This window comes from Elephantulus edwardii, unplaced genomic scaffold, assembly GCF_000299155.1.
Source record: "Elephantulus edwardii isolate Elephantulus edwardi_28Jun2011 unplaced genomic scaffold, EleEdw1.0 scaffold00018, whole genome shotgun sequence".
Lineage (NCBI taxonomy): Eukaryota > Metazoa > Chordata > Mammalia > Macroscelidea > Macroscelididae > Elephantulus > Elephantulus edwardii.
In genome coordinates, this window is record NW_006399768.1 from 19,203,196 (window position 1) to 19,212,957 (window position 9,762).

Sequence of the window (9,762 nt, forward strand, 5' to 3'; positions counted from 1 at the left end):
GTCAAACGGTCAGGGCTAAATAGTTGGGAAAATATCCTGGGGTGTCTCTTTAGTGGTTTGAATCCACCAGCAACTCTGTGAGAGAAGGTAGGCAATTTTCTCCCATGCAATTACAGCCTCAGGAAAACAACTTGAACTAGTGGGTCAGTTATGACTTAGTTCCAAAAATTAAAAGGCAATGAGACCTGAATTTATTAAATATTAGTCCCTCTTTGTGTAGTTAGATCCCTTCATAGTTCATTTTCTTTTTGGTTGAAAGTTGCACCACAAGAGTGAGTTTTGTTTCCGCTAGGAAGAGTAACCATAGTTTTAGAGATTGTTCCAGTCTCTATTAGACTACCCTGGATGTTTTAATGTTTTCAAATTATATTCCACATTTTCTCCCCACTCTATTCAGAATCTTCTACTGTTATTCCTTTAAAAGCACTCAGGGTCAGTGGCTGAGCCCTCTCTAGTTCTGATCTCAGGGTCATGAAGTTTATGTATGGTTAATTTTGGGGGGTATTTGCAGTACTTGTCTTTCTTGATGACAGTAGAACTCAATCACTGGCTCCTAACAGGATGTCCTAACTCTCATGTGCTTATAACTCTCATATTTCTCCCTCCATGTTATTATGTACCATTGAATCACTTGTGAGTTTTAAGTTTCCATGTGTAACAGGATGAAACACTGCCTAATCTTTCATCATCCTCACACCTTGCTTCTTCTAAGGAACATTCTTACTGTACTTCTTCCAAAACAGATTTGTTCATTCTTCTGGAAATCCATGCTATATTCAATTTTCACTCCCAATATCACAATTCAAAGGCATCACTTCTTTTTTTCTTCTTCATTGTTGAGTGTCCCCAGCTATAATAAAATCCAATTGCTCACAGTGGCAAGTGCTTCCTTAATGTACTCACAACTGACTGCATTTCCTTTCATATCTCACCTCCGCACTTTCCCCTTCACCCCTAAAATAAACTATTTGCACTTTTATCATGATCTTGAGATGTACTTCTGGGACCATGGGGACAAAAATGCACCCTTTTCTTTAAGGAGCTTGGGGGAGAGACAAACATATATTAATCATTAAGACAAGTGAAAAGTTCTCCAACACATGAAGACGAAGAAGTGTTGATTACCCAATAAGCAAGGAAAACACAGACTTCTATGCTTTTAATATATTTCCGTTGTGGTGGTATTGCTTTTGCATGCTGTTGAGTCAAAATTCACAGGTGACCCTTTAGCAGGTTGTCAGAGGCAGTAAATAGCATAGGAGGAGAACGCCCATCATTTTCCTGCAGAGCAGCTGCTGGATTTGAACCACTTGCTTTTGAGATTGCTATACAGCTTCTTACCACAATGCCACTAGTTGTTGTTAAGTGCCGTCGAGTCATAGGCGACTCATAGCCACCCTATGAACGAAAGTCCTGGACACTCCTGCATAACTTTCATCCTTTCTCCAGGTTCATAGCATCTCCCGAGGCAAGCTATTGTGGAAGTGGATGCCACTCCTGCTTCCAAGCTTGTTTTAATCAAGGAGCTCCACCAAACACTGTCCACCATGGGTAACCGTTCTCACATTTGACTCATCAGTGTCACAGTTTTTGGCTTCACAGCAACCACGAGTTACCTCTGTACAGCAAGTAGACATAACAGGGTTACATGACCTAGAAGAATATTTCACCAAAAACAATTATAGGCAGGCCTGCGGGTCACGGAGTAGAGTCACCCACCTTTGGCTTGGGACCATGGCTTTCTGTCCTCTAAGCCTACTGCTCTCACTTTCTTTCACCAGAGCTCACTTTTTCCCCCCGTCACATTAAACATCTTGCTTCTATAAATGACTACTGTCTGTGTCTCCCCAAACCCAACAGCACCTTTCTTCACAATCAAAGCATCTTTTCAAATACACAATTCTTGATAAGGACAAGGTAACCAGTAAGCAGAGTCACCATAAGATTCCTAATGCTTACTTACCTGTAGTGACCTCTTTCGTATGTTTTCTACTATGTCCTTGGTGTGAAAACCATGTAAAAGAAAACCTCCCTGTTTTTCTTATCTAGAAAAATGCTTGGGCTTGATCTAGGTGTTATTTTGTTCTTTTGTTTACAATTTTTTTTGACACAAAGATAAACATAAAACTAATAAATAGGGTTTTGGCATAATATTTAAATATAGATGTATTATTACTTAGGTAGCCTAGCAATAAGAAGCTGCTCTGCAATCCAGAAGGCATGTGATTTGAATCCACCAGTTACTGCATTAGAGAAGCACGGAAATCTCCTGCTATTTCCTGTCTCTAAAGCCAGCCATAGGGTCAGCTATGCGTCTGTTTCCACTTGATGACACATAACAATTATGAATTCAAGACAATTATTCCCATTCCTTCCTCTCAAACAATGTTAAGAATGTGTGACCAAATTCTCTACATTTTTGCAGCTTAATGTTCAAGTTGGAAAAAAAAAAGTTTTTGTATCCTAAGGGGCACCAATCTTCTATAGGTGTAACTTTGCTAAGTTCATCTTTGAAAATAACAGCACTTTTATTTCCCTCTTTTAATCAAACATTCTATGGAGAAATCATATCAAAAGCAAAACGCAGAACAGAGGTTTAAAAATCTCATGGACTCCATACTTTCTGGAGCCAGAGAAAGTAAAGGAACCCTTGAACTATTGCCCTAACAAGGTTTTAAAACCTTTAACCAAAAATTTCCCCTAAAGTCATCTTAAAACCAAACAGTAGTTTAGCTTACCTATTAAAAAATGGAATCCTTGAGTATTCATTATGATCCTTTAAGAACGATCTATAAGAGATCATATTGGCAACAACATCTCAAAATATGTAGGAAGTTTAAGAAGCAGTGAGGTTATGTTAACGAGGGACAAATAACACAGAAAACAAGGGTGAAAATTGTTGTTGAACTTGAAGAATATAATCCCTGTCACTGAACTGTACATATAGAAATTCTTGAAAAAAAAATATATATGTTGTTGTTATGTGCCATCGAGTTGCCTGAGAGTCATGTGACCCTTTGTACAACAGCCCTAAACCCTGCTCTATCCTGTGCCAATCTTGTCTCTGACACACCTACCCCCCTCATTAGACAAGTCACTCAATCTCATCCGTCTTATCGAAAGTCTTCCTCTTCTACGCTGTCCCTCTGCTGTCCTAAACATGATGTTCCTCTCCAATGATTGGTGCCTCCTTGCAACTGTCCAAAGTATGTCAGATAAAACCTCAGAATCCTTGCCTCCAAGAAAGGATTCACCCTCTCTAGGATGACCTGTTTGTTCTCCTGGAAGCCCATGGTATATTCAGTACTCTTCTCCAGCACCTCAGCTCAACGGCATCAATTCTTTTTCTGCCATCCCTAGTTATAGTCCAGCTCTCTGATGCATAGCAAGTAATTGCAAAGACTGCAGCCTGGATCAGGCACATATTGGTCTTCAGACTGGCATCGTTTCTCTTCAGTAGTTTGGAGAGGTTTCTGACAGCAGACTTTCCCAACGCAATTTGTCTTTTAATAGATAGATGATATAGATGATAGAGGTAGAGATAGATAGAGATAGAAATAGAGATAGAGATAGAGATAGAGATAGAGATAGAGACAGAGATGATAGAGATAGAGATAGAGATAGAGATAGAGATAGAGATACAGAGATAGATATATATTTTCTGTGGGTATTCTCACTACGAATATGATAATTTTTTTTTAAAAAAGAGGCTTGACTCTGCATCCAAAAATACATTGTATTTTCCTCTCACTTATATTCTTCCATGTTTGTTTGCCCCTTTTGTAAATTTTTCCTTACTCTTCTTGACACAGTAAATTACAGACTTACAACTTGCACTGACCTGTGTATTAAGTTAGATTGATATTACTTGGTAATATGTCTCTTTCCTCAGTTGGTTATTTGCTTCCCGTATATGAAGCGTTTTTCTATATCCTTTATCATGTTTGTTCCTAACTTAGCACCTTGTGTTTGCCTTAAAACATATTAAATATTAGTTTAAAAATTAACTAATTAATTAGGTATCTCCAGCTTGTAGAACTCATCCCAAATACTGGTGCCAAGAACGTTGATTGTTAATCCAAGAAAGATTAAATCATTGATAACCTCAATCTTTTCTCTACCTTTCATAATACTGCCTATAGGCCTGGTGGTATGGATCTTTGTGTTCTGTGTTTTTATTTTTTTTAAATGTTGAAATGGAATCTTTATTGAAGGTTGCAATCTTTCGCCACAAAGTTGTGTCATCTCCTTATCATAGGTTGTTGATGAATCTTCCTCCAATCCTGACACTTTATTTTTCTTCATAAAGTAAAGTCTCTGAAGTAATTTGTTCTACATATAGATTGAAAAGATAGGAAAAAAGGATACATCCCTGATGAACATTTTTCTTGATTTTGAACCATGTGATGTTCCCTTGCTCAATTTGGAAAAGAGTTTCTTAGTCTAAGTTTTGGATGAGCACAATCAGGTGTTCTGAAATTCCCGTTCTTCTCAACGTTAGCCACAATTTGTTGTGATCCACACAGTGAAAGGCCTTTGCAAAGACAACTTGCACTGAAAAAATCTGATGTTAAGAATTGTGATAGACTGCTAAAGAGCAACAATGTTAGTCTTGAGACTAAGGTGCACCTGATTCAGGCCATAGACTTCTCAATTGTTTGCTATGCAGCTGAGATCTGGACAGTGATGAAAGATTATAGAAGAAGAATCAATGTCTTTGAGTTGTGGTACTTGAAAAGAATATTGAACATACTATGCATTGCCAAGAGAACAAATGGGTTTTTCCGGGAGCGGGTGAAACCAGTTTGATCCTTGGAGGCACGGATTTTGAAGCTCCATTTCACATACTTTGGGAGACCAATCCTTGGAGAAGGCTATCATGCTTGGAAGGGTGGAGGGTCAGGGCAAAAGAGGAAGATCTTGGATGAAATGGATTGAAACAGTGACTGTGTCAATGAGGTCAGGTGTGTCAGATATGTTCAGGATAGGGCAGGGTTCAGAGCCATTGTTCCTAGAGTCACTATGGGTTATAGTGGACTCTACAGCACAAAAGAGCAACAGCAACAACATGTAGAATGTTAACTACTGCATAATTTTTAGGAGTCCTCTAAACAACATGCCTCTGGAAACCTCTATGAACTTTGATAAATGTCTATAGCTGTAGAGGGGTTTCAGGTCTTTCGTTTATAGGGTCCCTATGAGTCATGCTCAAATTGAAGGCAAGTAAAATCCTTGGTTGTATTACTACTGACATATATTTTAAATTCATGTGTGCAAAATGAGGGAAACTAGACTTAAAACATAAATGTGCCAAAACAAACTAACAAAGAACAGGAGAGGAATTCTTTTATTGTCCATAGCATCTGCCCCTATGACCTCACTCACGGTAGTTGCTTGAAAAGTTCTAATAAATCAAACATTTCTTCTCCAATGCAGACATACGACATTTTCAATAACACATTCCAGTATCATGTTTGTTTGTTTTAAACTAAAGAGAGATGCCCGATGTCTTTGACTAAATCTGTAAAGAAGAATTGTACTACTATTTCAAATGTGTTGTTTTGCTGTCAGTCACAAAACATTTTAAAATATGGGGCTAATCACTGGGATTCCAGGGGGCTTATCAAGCAAGGGAAGTGGGCTGCAGGAAGGCTCACAATCACAGCAAGTGTATATGTGGGCTCATAGGCACCAACTGGTGTGTGAGCAGCTTCCAGCTGGCATACACCTGCACCTGGGCTCCCACCTCCCCAGGAATACTTCAAGTTCTTGCCCTTACTCTTGACAAGGGATTGGAAGAAGGCCTGGCCTCTTAGTCAACCTGTAATTGAGTCTGTCACACACACCAGCCAATCTCATGAGGTAAAGGAAGTCAGGCTGGTGGCTAGCCTTTGTATCAGAGAACAAGGGCCACACACCATAACATAGCCAGCCAACTGGGATCAGGTTTTGAGGGTTGACCTAGACATACAATGTAATATTATATAATATATAATTATAAATGTACTTAATATATAATGCTATAGAATATATAATTATATAGAAATATACTCAAAGGAAAATAATTTTATTCCTATTACTGATCTTCTAGAGCTAGTTATCAATTTTCTGAGGACTAGATAGACTACAAGTGTGATACTTACCTAGCCAGAAATCAACAGAGAAAATTATTTAACATTTACAAAAAGTGTCCTTTTTGACCGAGAATTTTGCTTCAGGAAGGACAGAGAAGGAACTGTGGAGGAGAAAAGGGACACCCAGCAAGGCAAGAAGATCAGTTGAAAAAAATACTGGTGAGCAGTAGGGTGGCTTGTCAGAGTCAGGTCACCCTCAGATTTTAAAATGTGTCAACCATTAGGTCACCTTTATGAATTAATTAATTTTCAGCTCAAGGAACTGTACTAGATTTTCAAATTTAGTCCATTAAAGAAGTTTCTTGTAATCTGAGTGTTTACTCCCATATGGATTAATTATAACTATATCCATCTAATAACATTGTGATATGGCTGTGTTCTCTAATCGTGCGTGTACTCTTCTAATACTCTAATCTTGGTACTAATTTCATGTTTTGAAAAAATACCAAAGTTTAATTTATATGTTTTGTTTGCTGGCCTTTTATACACTTTATTGCAACACATATTTATACTTGTTAGTGAATTAATTTCACACATTTTAGACTTCAACAGTCATTAATGTCACAATGATTACAGTAATTATATGAATAATGAAGCTCAAGTGATCACAGAAAAAAGACTTACTCAAAGTGATTGGCAAAATCAGCTATTCACTCCTGGTGACCATCGTAATCAGTGCCAGAAGAGTAGTATGAGTTTAAAGATATTTTCCTATGATTGAGGAGAGTACACAAACAACAAAAAATACTGCAGATTCAGCTAAAATTTGACAGAGCTAATTATCTAATACCCAAGTTATTGAATGAAGAAAGGGATGAGGCATGCATGTTTACAAAACCTTGTTATTTTCTAGTTATCAGTGGTAAGACCATTAAGGTACATAATTAAAAGAATTAGAAGAATGTGAGTGTAATTGATATAAATACTACAAGTTATCTTATTCAGTAGCCAGTAATTACATTTGGCTAATTGTCTAATTAAGAAATCAACAATGGATACTTTTTTCCCCCTCTTCAATAAGGTTTCTGTTATGGTTATATTTTCTGGATCTATGTTGGATGACAGTAACAAATATGATGTCGAGTATTGGGCCATAGGTGAGACTTTTTTTGTTTCCTTGATATGGAGATTAATCCATATTGAAGGGTATAGGGTTTGATCTTCTTCAGTTAAGGGTCCTTCAAGTCTGTCTTCTTCACTTTCTGTAAGTATAGTTATGTCATTTGTATAATGTTGATGCTGATGATTCCTTCTCCAATGTGATGCCACATTCTTCTTCATATAGTGCAGCTTCTTAAAGTATTTACTCAACGTACAGATTGAATAGACATGGAGAAAAGACACAACACTGATGCATACTTTTCCAGATTTTTAATCATGCTAAGATCCATCTGACATCAGCAGTGATATCTCTTCTTCCATGTCTTCTTCTGAATCCATCTTGCATTTCTAGAAATTCCCTACCAATATACTATTTCACTCATTTTTAAAATAATCTTCAGAAAGATTTTACTTACATATGGTATTAATGATTCTGTCCACTAGTTGATACATTCTGTTGGATCACCTTTTTATGAAATCTGAACAAATATGAATATTTTCCATTCAAGTATCCAAGTAGTTGTCTTCCAAATTTTTTGACATAGCCTTGTTTTGTTTTTTTTTCTATAATTATATTTTATTAATTTTCATAAACATTTACAGAGATTTTGGGCTTCCGCTCATTCATTGTTGCACTATTCTCTCTACCCTCCTCCCAGTTTGTTCTTGTCCAAATGCCACAGTGCTTGTCAAAGCCAGTTCTGATTAATCTTCTTTGTCAGTGTGTCCTTTGCCATTCCCTATCACTCCTCCCTGAGAGAGACTTCACCCTGAGTCATAAGGAAAAGGGGATGGCGTATTCTCTTAGCTACTTCCTGCTGAAAAGGGACGCTGTGGGTTTCAGGGTGAAGATCTTCTCTCACTACTCTAAAGGGCCCCTTTGGCAGTAGGAAACACATAGACTATTATGGAGATTGATTTTGGAATTTAGATGCACTCTTATTGATTGTGCTTGGCTGTACATGTTCATATCCTTGAAGATGTATCATGGGGGTGTTGCAACCTAGAAGACACAAATTTGACTAACAAGTTATAAGTACATGCGTCCAAAAATTATGGAAAAGTAAAAGAAAAGATTCCAGTCACAAAAGGACAAATATTACATGATGCCACTGTTGTAGAATGGGACTGTCCTTGGGGTTGGGGAGAGACTGAGTAAGATGGGTTCAATAATGTATACTGCACTGAAACAGAGGAGGGAGAGAACCGTTTAAAAGAGAGATATAACTGGGTATTTCTGTCATCACAGGAGACTAGAGCGAGGGCTACATGGTGGAGGGGACCTGGGGGAGGGTTTGTAAAACAATGATTGACATAGCCTTGTGAACACACTGAGAGCTGCATCTGTTTGCTGAAATATGTTGGCTGTTATTACATCAATTCCTAAAGCCCTTTCTTCTCATGATTTTAATGCAGCTAGACCCTACTGTCTTTAAGTACCACTCATTGGTCCTTGATGATATGCTACTTCCTGAAACGATTCAGTGTTAAATCTTTTTGGTGCAGTGACTCTGAGTATTCCTCCCTTCTGTTTATGATTCCTCCTTAATCATTCAAGGTTTTTCCCATGTGTAGGCTTGAGAATCACATAGAGAGGGAAATTTGACATTCAGTGTTTTAATAGTAATTTTGACTTTTGAGGTACACTGCAAATAATTGCTCCTAATAAGAAAGCTTTTACTTGTTGTTGCTGTTATGTGCCGTCAAGTTGCTTGTGACTCACAGTGACCCTAAGTACAAGAGACCTATACCCTGCTATCCTGTGCCAATCTGTCTTCGACACACCTAGCTCCATAATTCCTGTCACTGAATCAATCCATCTTTATGAGAGTCTTCCTCTCTTGTGCTGTCTGTCCACCTTCTCAAACATGACTTCCCTCCCCAAGGATAGGTCCCTCCTTGCAACATGTCCAAAGTATGTCTGACAAGCCTTCAGAATCCTTGCCTCCAGGGAGAACCTGGTTTCGCCCTATCCAAGATGATCACGTTTGTTCTCTTAGCTGTTGATAGTATATTCAATACTCTTTTCCAGCACCACAGCTCAAAGGCATTAATTCTCATTCTATTATCCCCAGTCATTGTCCAGCTTTCCAATGCATAGCAAGTAATTGCAAAAGACTATGGCCTGAGTCAGGCACACCTTAGTTTCCAGACTGACATCGTTGTTCTTCAGTACTTTGGAGAGTTCTCTGACAGCTAACTTAACCAATACAATTCATCTTTTAATTTCCTGGTTGCTGGTACTAAGAGTGTTGATTGTGGAGCCAAATTGTTAACAATCTCAAACTCTTCATGATCTATTATGATGCTGCCAATTGGCCCAGTTAATCTTTGTTTTCTTGATGTATGAGCTTCAATCTATATTGAAGGCTGCAGTCCTTGACCTTCTGCAGCAAGAACTTCAAGTCCTCCTCAGTTTCAGCAAGCAGGGTTGTGTCATCTGCACAATGCAGATTGTTGATGAGACTTCCTCCAATCCTGATGCCACATTTCTCCTCATGGAGCCTAGCCTCTGGGATAACCTGCT